Source organism: Orcinus orca, chromosome 6 (genome assembly GCF_937001465.1).
Source record: "Orcinus orca chromosome 6, mOrcOrc1.1, whole genome shotgun sequence".
NCBI classification, from domain to species: Eukaryota; Metazoa; Chordata; class Mammalia; order Artiodactyla; family Delphinidae; genus Orcinus; species Orcinus orca.
In genome coordinates, this window is record NC_064564.1 from 81,442,127 (window position 1) to 81,455,618 (window position 13,492).

The window sequence follows — 13,492 nt, forward strand, 5'->3', positions numbered from 1 at the left end:
TAACATTGAAGGAAAAGCACACAGCAATAAAAGAAGTCACCTTCTCCAATCTGAAGCAGTCTTACTAAGAGTTTTCAACAGTAAGGGGAATGATGCTAAGATAATGGGAAATCTTCTCTAAAGTGAATCTAGGCATTCTAAACTAAGTCAGACTTTTCAGTCTACTCTAAAATATCTTTTACCTTCTCAATACTTGTCTTTGACACAGCATTTCTATTTTTATGTTTACATGTTGATATTTTATTCCACTGTGCTCTAAGCATAAAGCTTATGTATAAAACTGATGGCTGGAAGTCCTACTTTGGACACTATTTTCAAGATGCAGAGATCCAATTTCAAGCACACAATAACAGGAGACCCAAGGCCTAGGTCCTAGTCCAAACTTTGCCATTCATTTCCTATGTGACCTTAAATAAGTTCCTTAATTTGGGGGGACCTCAGTATTTCCAAATTATAAGTTGGATATAATTAGGCTTGTAAATGATGCTTCTTTCAGTGCTACAATAAAATGAAAAGGTTGGTTCCTGTTTTAAGATAGCTTTGCTATTCTTGGTCTGCTCACAAAAAGCTGAGTCCTGCCTTGTTCTTGAATCAGCTTCTAAGCTTGTAATATTTAAAAAGAAATGTCCATTCATGTGAACAAGACACTTAAAGTCAACTTTAGTGCAGGCAACTGGATGTATCCATAGAAAAATTGACCAATAAATTGAAGTTTTTCTTCCCTTCCTTAAGAAATAAACCTGCAAACCGCCCACATCCTTTGAATGCAGTTCTACAAATGGTTCTGGAGACCATATGTAGAATAAGCATAATTGGAAAGAAGAAAGATGAGGGAAAGAAAAGTAAAAGGGTGCAGGAAAAAAAAGAGAAGATAGAAAGACTTGAAAACAAAATAATCCATCTTTTGCCAAAGTGTGGTCCTTAGACCAGCAATATTGACATCACTTGAGAGCTGAAATACATACAAAATTTCAGGACCTACCCTTGATCTACCATATAGATGGTGTTGAGTCAATGGGAATATTGACTCAACACCTGCCAGTGTACCCATCCTCTAGCTGTTATGAGAGTTGGCTGGTAAAAACTCACAGCTGGCCCTTCTAGTTAGCCGTGGCTAAATGGGAGTTTCCTTACTTGAAAAGCTACACAGTATACACTCAAACTACTCCAACCCAACAAACTTTAGTTAATAATTAGCTGATACTAAGGGGTGAAAGCCTCATTCCTCATCTTAGGGTGACACTAACTTTTTGTTGTAATTTGTGTTCCAAAGCTTCCCCTGGGTTCAGACTGAAGCTGGCCTTTAGTTGAGACTACATTCACGATTAGCTTTTATGCCCTGCTCTATCAGGCATCCCTCACTCCTTTTCTCCTAGGAATACTCCTTCAGTAAGTTACTCAAACAAGAATCCCCATCTCAGGCTCTTCTTTAAAGGAACTCAACCCAAGTTGGTTTGTATCAGAGTAGGTCTGAGAAACAGAGAATTTTGCAGTTGGATCCAACTTGCCAATTGGATCACTTGTGGTAGGTGGTATTGACAATCTCTGGGATGCTGTGCATGTAGCAGCATGCAACTACTAAGACTTTCACTTGAGGAGAATGATATGGGATGCAGATTGAGGGGATGAACTAACTGCTGCAATTTCTCAGGCATTGAACTGATATGGGGAAATAGCAACTATAAAGGCTGTGAAAGTGAGTGGCTCTTGCTAAGTACCACTGATTTATTGAAGAAAGTAAATGATAGGCTGAGACCTCTTAATAATTCAAAGCCAAGTGTGGGTATTAGAGGCCTCCTTGTTGGCATTCAAAAAGACTCATCTCCTGAAGCCAGAAGGCAGAACCAGCTGAAGATGAGACACAGAACTTAACTGTAATATTGGCAGAACTTCAGAGAATTCTTGGCCTAGGCAAGTCTCCTATGACAATACCGGGCCCAGGGAGGGGAAAGAGTGGAACCTTGAGATTTGAGATGGAGACATACGGGTAGATGAATTTGTGAACCCTGTATCCTCAATATCTCTGAGCCCACTAGGCCATCTGAAGTGGCCCTCTCCTTTTTGGAAGAGAGATCACCCCACCTTTTCTAAGATTGTTCAAATGAGGCAGGTGCCAAACAAGACAACGAATGACCTCCCCCAAATCTGCTCTCTCCTCACTGCCAGGGCACCAGGCCCTTATGGACAAATCTCAGAATAGCCAGTTTGAAGAAGTGCTGGACCCATTAGGGACTAAGTTGGATTATGCATCAAAATTGTTATAGGACTTGGGTAGCATGCACTGGCAGGAAGCAGGAGATTATATCTGGAAGTGAATCCTAAGGGTGCTGGATCAAGAAGAGTGGAACATAAATCTGGATAAAGGAGGATTTACAACATGAGGGAACTCTCTAACAATAAAGGACTTAACCCCCTTCCAAGATTCCTAAGTGATGATTCTAAAACACTGCTGGGATGAAGCGTGGTAGCTTGGAAAAAAACAAAAAACAATAGCTGACATTAAGTTAGAGATACCATGGAAAACTATGAGAAAGAGCTCAACAGGCTCAGAGAACAGAGCATTTTAAAATGCTTCTATTACATACAACTGGAAAACCCAACAGCTGATCATTTTCTTCAGGAGGGCCCAGAGAGTACTCCATTTATTAAGACAATAAGGGATGAACTGGGGAAGAACACACCAACATCACTGCAATGCTCAGCAGTGCCTGTCCTCTGTGGGTTGAAATGGTAGGAGAGATGCCATTACAAAACTGAGTTCCCTAGAAGAAATGGGGATGATAGGATTTTGGAATAGCAAAACATGAATGGCAGCCAGAAGGATCTGACTTGAAATGATCTACAGAGATGACTCAAAGTCATCTGCCCAGAGTACTGTCAAATATATATAAGAATAGGTAAACAGAAGGCAGAGGTTATCTTCCCTGGAAAGTCATGAATTTTGGCCCAGTTTCAAGACTGAAGTCAGCTCGCAGATACAGAACCCATTGACTGAAGGAGCAGCCAGGTCCAGATGATGAAGATCCTTATAGCACCACAGCAATTATATATTGATACAGTAGTGATTCCCCAGTCCTTCCCCAGTGGAAGCCATAGCCATGGCCCATTTGGGAAAGGGGAATACCCAGATCTTTCAAGGCTTGGTAGATATAGGGTCCAAGTTCAATCTGACGCCACGAGACCAAAAAGTGCTACCTTGACAGCCTCCCCATTAAATCAGGGGTATAAGGGGTTCAGGAACTAAAGTTAAATCCATAGAGTTTTGACCCAGGTCCATCTCACAGAGGGGACTATGAACCCACATAACTGTCATTCCCCAGTCCCCAAATGTATAATTCAAGTGAATATATTTAGCAGTTGGCAGAAACTTCACATTGGTTCCTTGACCTACAGAGTTGGAGTGGTTGTAGTAGGGAAGCCAAGCAGTAGCCCCTGCAACTGTCCCTTCCCACCCAGAAATTAGAGTAAACAAAAACAATTATCACTTCACAGCACAAAAACAAGATCAGTGCTACACTCAAAGACTTAAAACATGCAGAGGTGGTGTTCCCCACCACATTCCCATTTCATTTACCAGTCTGGTCCCTACAAAATCTGGTTGGATCCACCGTACCAAACGTGATATCTTTATTAGAGAAGATTAACAGAGCCTCCAGTATACAATATGTGGATATTGGACTGGCAAACCATAACTCACAAAAAAGAAAATTAGAGCAGTTTACATTCACATGGGCTATATACACTCACTGTCATATCCCAATATTACGTTCTCATGTTCTCTGTCATACTATAGATTGAAGGGACCTGGACTGTGTAGGAAAGAACAACTGTTTTCCCTCTACCTATGTGGGGTTCACTAACAGGGGCCCAGTAGATTAGATTGACAAAAGACAGATAAACAAGAGAAAAACAAACAGAAGCTTATTAACATGTGCATCGCACAGGCACATTGGGAGCACATGGAGATGAGTAATTCCAAGGGGTGGTTAGAGCTTGGGTTTATATAGGATCTTAACAGCAATACTTTTTTAGAGAAGTGACAAGACAAAGGTAGAACTTTGAGTTTCTAGGGGCAGCATGCTATGGGAAGGCAAATATATGGGGAAACTAATGTTAGATAAGGGCTAGTTGCATAATTTGTTTTGTAGAGTCCTTTGGTAGCATCCCTGGGCTGAAGAGGGCCTAGTGTTGTCTCTGGTGACTAACTTCTGTTTTTCCTGGTAGAAAGAAGAAGGGGGACACCTTTATAAATTTATGTCCTGCTTTCAGGCAAGCAGTGGAAGGACAGAGTTTTTCTTGTATCTTCCTCTTCTCAATTGCCTTCAGGTTAAAATAATCCTATGCCAAAGTGGTATATTTTGAGGTGGCATATTTTTCTATCTTTCAACTGTCTGGATATTTTCTGTAAATTAATATTGTATTAATTGAAGCTGATGATCAAAAAAGTGGCAAATGCTTTGGATGCCTTGGAAATGTACCTGTAATCCAGAGAGTGGGGAAATGCCTCACATTTCCTACCGCAAAGAATGAAACCCAACCCTGGATAGGGTTCTTTGGGTTTTGTAGGCAGCACATTCTGCATTTAAGAATACTGAAACTACTGATTCACCATAGTGGTTTGAAAGCTGTTAGCTTTGACTGAGGCCCCCAAAAAGAAAGTTCTCTGCAGCAATTCAGGCTGTGGTTCTAGAAGTGCTGACATTTGATCTCTGTGACTCAGCAGATTCCATGATACCAGACAGATCTGTGGTAGAGAAAGACATTGTATAGAACCTTTGGCAAGGCCCAATAGGCTGGTCACAGCAGAAACTCCTATGATGTGGAAGATAAGTCACGCCACATGTAGTAAAAATCTATATAAGATTCAAAAAACAGGTCTTGGAATCCTTTTAGAAACTGCACGTCTGACCTTGAGAATTAAGTGACGATATGGCCAGAACTACTTATCATGAACTGAGTGCTTTCAGATCCACCAAATCATAATTTGGGGCAGTTCTAACAGCAATCCATAATAACATGGATGTGGTATATCCAGAATCAGGCACAAGCTGGTCCGAAAGGTACAAATAAGGTACATGAACAGCTGCTCAGAGCCCATGTTTCTCTGGGGCCTTTTCCTCAGCTCCCACTTTGACCACATGGGCATTTTCTATGACTAAATGATGGGAAAAGAAATACACAAAGCTTGATTCACAGATGAGTCAATTTAGCAAGTGAGTGCAAGCAAAAGATGAATTGTCACTGTACCACATCTTCACTCGGGAGAAGCTCTGAAAGAATGTCAAGGAAAAAGCTTCCCACTGGGAAGAGCTTTGGACACTACAACAGGCAATACACTTGGAATGTAGAGAGACAAGACCAAGGTTAAGACTATACGCAGACTCATGAGCCAGCAGAAATAGCTTATCTGCATGGTCAATGACTTGGAAAAAACTCGATTAGAGGACAAGGAGGTCTGGGAGATTGGCAGGTAAATGGACCTTCAAAAGTGAGTACAAAGTATGAGCACCTCTGTATCATGCATGAATGCTGAGCAAAGAGCATCTGCTATAGAAGAGGCATTAAAGTATCAATACCCAGTGGACCATATGACTCAGCAAGTCTTCTAGTCTTTGTCCTTGACCACCCATTATCAGTGCCTCTTGCATAAGACTCATAAAGAGCTGTGTGGTGGCAGAGACAGAGGCTATTCATGAGTCACAGAGCAGGATCTGTCTCTTATTAATGCTAATCTAGCTCTTGCCCTTCTGCATATCCCACCCAACAACAAAAGAAAACAAAACTAGGACCTCAGAAGAGTACCCTCAAGAAAACCAAGCAGCCACTTGTAGCAAGTTGGCATTATGGGACTTCTCCCCGCCCCCCCCGCTCTGTTGGAACAGCCATTCATCATCAACTGGAATTAACACATATTACAAGTGTGGGTTTGCCTTTCCCAACCACATGCTCTTAGCTAGCACCACTATCCAAGGGCTGACAGTGTCTGAGCTACAGTGTCTGTAGCTCAGACAAACATATTTTACCTAAGAAGGCCCAGCATCGGACACAATGGTTGGTCCCACTAACCCTCTTACAAGTTTTTCCCCAAATATGGTCAACCAAAATCCTAAAGAAGCTGTGTTTAGAAGGCATGAACTTAATATAGGCAGCAAGTGAAAAGAGATGCAAGGGATTGATAGTAATGAATACTTGTGGTTTCCCATCCAGATGGCCTCTATTAAACAATGCACATGTGAATTTTGAATTGCAGCAACTCATGGCTGCCCCCATCTCCAGAGAATTGCCCTTGTCCAAACAGGAGTATCTAAACACTGGTGTGACTAAAGATGTCAACAGGACATCCCTAAATTGTACCAACAGCACAAACATTTGGCAGACATACATGATTCCTCAAAATATTTGCACAATCATGTTTTAGGATGATTAATGGCAACGATCACTTCATCAGACATATATGTATGTATCACCAAGTTATCATAACTTCAGGTAAATGACATATCTCAGAGACTGTACCTATTTCCCCTATTTTATAAATGCTTATACACACCTAAGTAGCCACACACTTTCTATTTGTCCTTTAATGAATGAGAGCATTTTGATTTTCTTTCCTTTCTTGAGTGATACCTTGTTGCCACCTGATACTGCATTTCCAGATAATAACAACTTATAAAAAACTGTAAAAAGAAAAACTAAAAGCAAGTATCAATGGTGGAGTGAAATCTATGCCTTCCATGGGAAAACATGCTTTTGAGAATTGTAAATAGTGTACCACATCAGAGGGCTCATCAAAGCATGAGAGCTGGGTAAAGTGTTTAACGCTAGACATTAATAGCTTTTATGACAAAATCCTCCCTTGGAAGATTTTGTGGTGACAGAATATTCTGATTAAAGATGACTGGAAGACATGAAAAAAACATCAACAGTGTTTATGAAAAAGATGGTTAGTTTCAGCAGCATAGACATTAAGAAGTCAGTAAAGGAGAAGCTCATGCAACAAAAAAATACCAGGGATTAAACAAAATAAATACACTTATTTCCTGCTTAGGAGAGTTCTTCTAAAAGAAAGTTAGGAAACTGCACTATTCCTCCCAAATGATTACCGCAACAGTTTATAAACATTCTATTGATATTTTTTTTTGGGGGGGGGTTCTTTTTACATAGGAATTTTTTTTTAAACATCTTTATTGGAGTATAATTGCTTTACAATGGTGTGTTAGTTTCTGCTTTATAACAAAGTGAATCAGTTATACATATACATATGTCCCCATATCTCTTCCCTCTTGCGTCTCCCTCCCTCACACCCTCTCTATCCCACCCCTCTAGGTGGTCACAAAGCACCGAGCTGATCTCCCTGTGCTATGCGGCTGCTTCCCACTAGCTATCTATTTTACGTTTGGTAGTGTATGTATGTCCATGACACTCTCTCACTTTGTCCCAGCTTACCCTTCTCCCTCCCCGTATCCTCAAGTCCATTCTCTAGTAGGTCTGTGTCATCCCAATGTCCATCTGTCTGCAGGACAGATGATGTAATAATCCCTAGTTAATACTAACTGCAAAATCACTGCACAGGAAAGCAGTCTGAGTGACTGCAGAGAGAATTGACTGAGCACCTGTGGCTTTGGTTTACCTGCAGAAAGCTTTCGACAGGCATACAGGCACACACACACAAGTGCTTTCTCTGCAGCCAAGGGGAACAATTAGGGTAGGCCTAGTGAGAAACCACATTAAACGTGTTTCTTCCTGCCGGCAGCTGAGCCCCATTAGAATTCTCCTCTCTCTCCCTCCCTGTCACCCACCTTCCTCTCTTTTTCTTAGACACATATACACTCACACAATTTTATAATTTGATGGTTTGCATTTAAAAGACATGCATCAATGTGTGAGTGGAATCTCTTATGCTTTACTCTGGTTTTTACTTCTCCTGTGAATCAGTCTTATGCCAGTAAACCTAATCCAATGATAATGACCCAAAGTGTCTAGCAACAGAACGCCCTGTGCTGAATCTTCTGCCGTTTTCTTATAAGACCCATATTGGTTTTTTGGTAAAGCAAGGTAGCTCTTGTAAGGAAAGGAGAAAAAGCCCTAAGGAACTTTGTAGTGCAAGGTCAGATTGCTTTATATGTCCTTTTGTTGAGAAAAGAGGCCAACCAGAGAGTGAGGACAGAGAGATGGCTAGTGGAGGACTTGGCTAATTAAAGAGGTCTGGTCTGGTGTATGCAGAGAAGAGAGGAGGCTAATATTTAATAAACACATTCCATGCCCTGTGCTGGTCATTTCACAATTCGTAGGTTTTACTTTTCATGTTTTCTAGAAGACACTGCAGCTCAGAGAGGTTAAGTAACTTGTCCAAAACGTGCAGCTAGTAAATAGCATATCCCTGGTTCAGTTCCAGAACTGTCTTCTGTAGCACCATGCTGCATAAGGAGAAGTCTCACAGGGAGGAAATGCCACATATCACACACGAATGGTTCCACTAGATAATTAACACAAGACGAAGAAGTGCAAATGGACCTATTCCCTGTAATCCTCTGCCACAGGGAGTCTGGGGTGTAGGCCTGGAGAGAGGCGTAGATGATGGGACACGCTTGCTCTGTGCTATGGCTGCCAAAGGAAAGACCCCTGTGAAGAAAAGACTATTAACAATCTTGGCTCCATTAAATTTAAAGCAGCTGCTAACAGTAGGGGCCTTTACATTGTCAATTATATGAATTTTCCTATTACTATGTCATATCAAACAGCAATTATAGTACATTCATCAAACCCTGCTTCGGCCTCTCTGGTTGTGTCCATTAATACCACAGTGGCAGGCCTTAGAAATCCACCACAGTGGCAGGCCTTAGAAATCCACCACAGTGGCAGGCCTGAGAAATCCTGGAAGACAAATCTGACATGCAGACTTTAATTGTTTCAAGGATTTGTGGTCAGAAACAACACTTGGTGAGAGGCAGGGGGTCAATTACACGATTAGACAGTGATAGGCAGAGACCAGCTGAACTCACTCAACACACCAAATATTTATACATCAGTTCACTTAGCAAAGGGCTTTGACACCTACTATTTCACTTCGAGTTTTCGTCTATCCCATTAACCAATCTGGGAGGTATTTAATTATTCTGCTTCTCTCACAGTTGAGGAAACGGAGACCAGAGGGTCTCTGCTGGCAGAGACTGAACCATAGCCTGAGAGAAGATTCCCATGCAGTTCCAGCCCCACTGAAGGAGCAGGGCAACAGCCAGTGACCAATCTTTTTTTTTTTTTTTAACGAAAATACAATTATTTTATTTACTTTATTGGAGAATAATTGCTTTACAATGGTGTGTTACTTGTTGCTGTATAACAGAGTGAAACAGCTATACATATACATATATCCCCATATTTCCTCCCTCTTGCACCTCCCTCCCACCCTCCCTATCCCACCCCTCTAGGTGGTCACAAAGCACCGAGCTGATCTCCCTGTGCTATGCGGCTGCTTCCCACTAGCTATCTATTTTACATTTGGTAGTGTATATATGTCTATGCCACTCTCTCACTTCGCCCCAGCTTACCCTTCCCCCTCCCCGTGTCCTCAGGTCCATCCTCTACATCTGTGTCTTGATTCCTGTCCTGCCCCTAAGTTCTTCAGAACCATTTTTGTTTGTTTGTTTAGTTCCATATATATGTGTTAGAATATGGTATTTGTTTTTCTCTTTCTGACTTACTTCACTCTGTATGACAGACTCTAGATCCATTCACCTCACTACACATAACTCAATTTTATTTCTTTTTATGGCTGAGTAATATTCCATTGTATATATGTGCCACAGCTTCTTTATCCATTCATCTGTTGATGGACACTTAGCCTGCTTCCATGTCCTGGCTATTGTAAATAGAGATGCAATGAACATTGGGGTACATGACTCTTTTTGAATTACGGTTTTCTCAGGGTATATGCCCAGTAGTGGGATTGCTGGGTCGTATGGTAATTCCAGTTTTAGTTTTGTAAGGAACCTCCATACTGTTCTCCATAGTGGCTGTATTAATTTACATTCCCACCAACAGTGCAAGAGGGTTCCTTTTCTCCAAACCCTTTCCAGCATTTATTGTTTGTAGATTTTTTGATGATGGCCATTCTGACTGGTGTGAGGTGATACCCATTGTGGTTTTGATTTGCATTTCTCTAATGATTAGTGATGTTGAGCATCCTTTCAGGTGTTTGTTGGCAATCTATGTATCTTCTTTGGGGAAATGTCTGTTTAGGTCTTCTGCCCATTTTTGGACTGGGTTGTTTTCTTGAGTTTCATTAGGTCCCATTTGTTTGTTTTTGTTTTTATTTCCCTTTCTCTAAGAGGTGAGTCAAAAATGATCTTGTGTGATTTATATCATAGAGTTTATTTATGTCTGCCTATGTTTTCCTCTAAGAGTTTTACAGGGTCTGGCCTTACATTTAGGTCTTTAATCCATTTTGAGTTTATTTTTGTGTATGGTGTTAGGGAGTGTTCTAATTTCATTCTTTTACATGTAGCTGTCCAGTTTTCCCAGCACCACTTATTGAAGAGACTGTCTTTTCTCCATTGTATATCCTTGCCTCCTTTATCAAAAATAAGGTGACCATAGGTGCGTGGGTTTATCTCTGAGCTTTCTATCCTATTCCATTGATCTATATTTCTGTTATTGTGCCAGTACCATACTGTCTTGATTACTGTAGCTTTGCAGTATAGTCTGAAGTCAGGGAGCCTGATTCATCCAGCTCCGTCTTTCTTTCTCAAGATTGCTTTGGCTATTCAGGGTCTTTTGTGTTTCCATACAAATTGTGAAATTTTTTGTTCTAGTTCTGTGAAAAATGCCAGTGGTAGTTTGATAGGGATTGCAGTGAATCTGTAGATTGCTTTGGGTAGTATAGTCATTTTCACAATGTTGATTCTTCTAATCCAAGAACATGGTATATCTCTCCATCTGTTTGTATCATCTTTAATTTCTTTCATCAGTGACTTACAGTTTTCTGCATACAGGTCTTTTGTCTCCCTAGGTAGGTTTATTCCTAGGTATTTTATTCTTTTTGTTGCAATGGTAAATGGGAGTGTTTCCTTAATTTCTCTTTCACATTTTTCATCATTAGTGTATAGGAATACAAGAGATTTCTGTGCATTAATTCTGTATCCTGCTACTCTACCAATTCATTGATTAGCTCTAGTAGTTTTCTGGTAGCATCTTTACAATTCTCTATGTATAGTATCATGTCCTCTGCAAACAGTGACAGCTTTACTTCTTCTTTTCCAATTTGTATTCCTTTTATTTCTTTTTCTTCTCTGATTGCTGTGGCTGAAACTTCCAAAACTATGTTGAATAATAGTGATGAGAGTGGGCAACCTTGTCTTTTTCCTGATCTTAGTGGAAATGGTTTCAGTTTTTCACCACTGAGAAGGATGTTGGCTGTCAGTTTGTCATATATGGCCTTTATTATGTTGAGGTAAGTTCCTCCTATGCCTACTTTCTGGAGGGTTTTAATCATAAATGGGTGTTGAATCTTGTCAAAAGCTTTTTCTGTACCTATTGAGATGATCATATGGTTTTTATCCTTCAATTTGTTAATATGTTTTATCACATTGATTGATCTGCATGTTTTGAAGAATCCTTGCATTCCTGGAATAAACCCCACTTGATCATGGTGTATGATCCTTTTAATGTGCTGTTGGATTCTGTTTGCTAGTATTTTGTTGAGGATTTTTGCATATATGTTCATCAGTGATACTGGCCTGTAGTTTTCTTTTTTTGTGACATCTTTGTCTGGTTTGGGTTTCAGGGTGATGGTGGCCTTATAGAATGAATTTGGGAGTGTTCTTCCCTCTGCTATATTTTGGATGAGTCTGGGAAGGTTAAGTGTTAGCTCTTCTCTAAATGTTTCATAGAATTCTCCTTTGAAGCCATCTGGTCCCAATGACCAGTCTTATCTCATTGTGTGCCATTCTGTAATAAGGAATAAAATGGGAAAAACGATCCCATAAGATGAGAGCAGTGAGAAAGAGAAGAGAAAAAAAAAAGAGGCCTAAAGAGTGTAAAGCTTTGAGCTTGTTGAACTTACTAAGGATGGTTCCTAGTTGGGCTAGCATTAAATCATCCTCTCTATAGGTCGATGGTGTGTTATGCCATAGCTCCACAAAGACAGAGACGAACTTCCAGAAAATGAAGGAATGAGGAGAAGAGAAAGAGAATTAGTTCGTTCTAGTAAGATCTGACTTCAGATCAAGCCTACGTACTCTCAAAAGGCAGATCTCCCCATGGTCTCAACATGAATAGTTTAAAAATCACAAGAGAAATTACCTCTGCACAAGATGATCCCTTTCAGTTCTATGCATGATGCATTCATTGACCACCTATGTTCCAAGTTCCCTTCTAACCACTTGATAGATACTGAGATGAACAGGAAAGTTTTCCTGCCTTTTGGAAATCTGCCACTCCTGGAAGTGACCAAAACATTGGCTGACGATTCAGTATGGCATTTTAAATGACAGAGGTGAGCTCAGGTTGCCATGGGAGCACAGAAGAGGAAGAGCTCCCAGATAAGCCTGGCAGAGATATCTCAGATATCTCACATGATCAGTAAGGGCTGATCAGGTTTTTTAAAAAAAGGAGTAGGAAGGATTTTCCAGCAGAAGAAGTAGCATCAGATCAGATTCTGGTCTACCAGTTGGCAAGCACATTATGGAAGGAGACAGAGGTACCAGCCAGTTTTAGTGAACAAATGCTTCTGATCAGACCCCATATGCCTCAAGCAATAGGATGTGATGTCAGGGGAGCCCAGGATAGAGACTAGTTACAAATCGAACATTTCTCAGGCCCAGCTTTCTTCACTTCAACTCATCGTTTTCTCCCCAGACTCTGAAGCTGCTCTGTTCTCCCTGCTGCCACCCCAGGTCTCTGGAGACACATTGACCCCTGACTACTTGGAACAAGATGTGAAGAAATCCAGTATTCTTTTAGTTCAAGTGGGATAACCATTCCCAAGGAATTAAGGGTAAAAACAAACCCTAAGTATTGATAATTTTTAAAAAATTACCTACATTAGGTTTACAAAACCAGTTCATCAGGTTAACCATTACTTCATAACAAACCACTTGAAAACTTAAACAACTACCCCAAATGACTTAAAACAACCACTTCATTTGTTCACAGTTTTATGGGTCAGGAATTCACAATGAACTTGGCTGGGTGGCTGGTCTCTGATCCACGTGGTGGTAGCTGGAGTGGCTGGAACTGGAGGATCCACTTTCGAGATGCCCTCTTTACTATATACTGGGAGCTTCATTATTCCTTGACATTCTCTTTCTATCTCCCTCCCTCCCTCTAATCTCCCTTCCTTTACCTCCCTCTCCCTCCCCTCTTCTCCCTTTCCCTCCCCCTGCTTCTCTCTCTCTCTCTCTACGTGGTGGTGTCATATTGTAAGCCGCTCCTTTGCCCCTTTTCCTTTTGTTCACCCCTGTCTTCCTCAGACCTTAATCATAAAGATGAGATCACT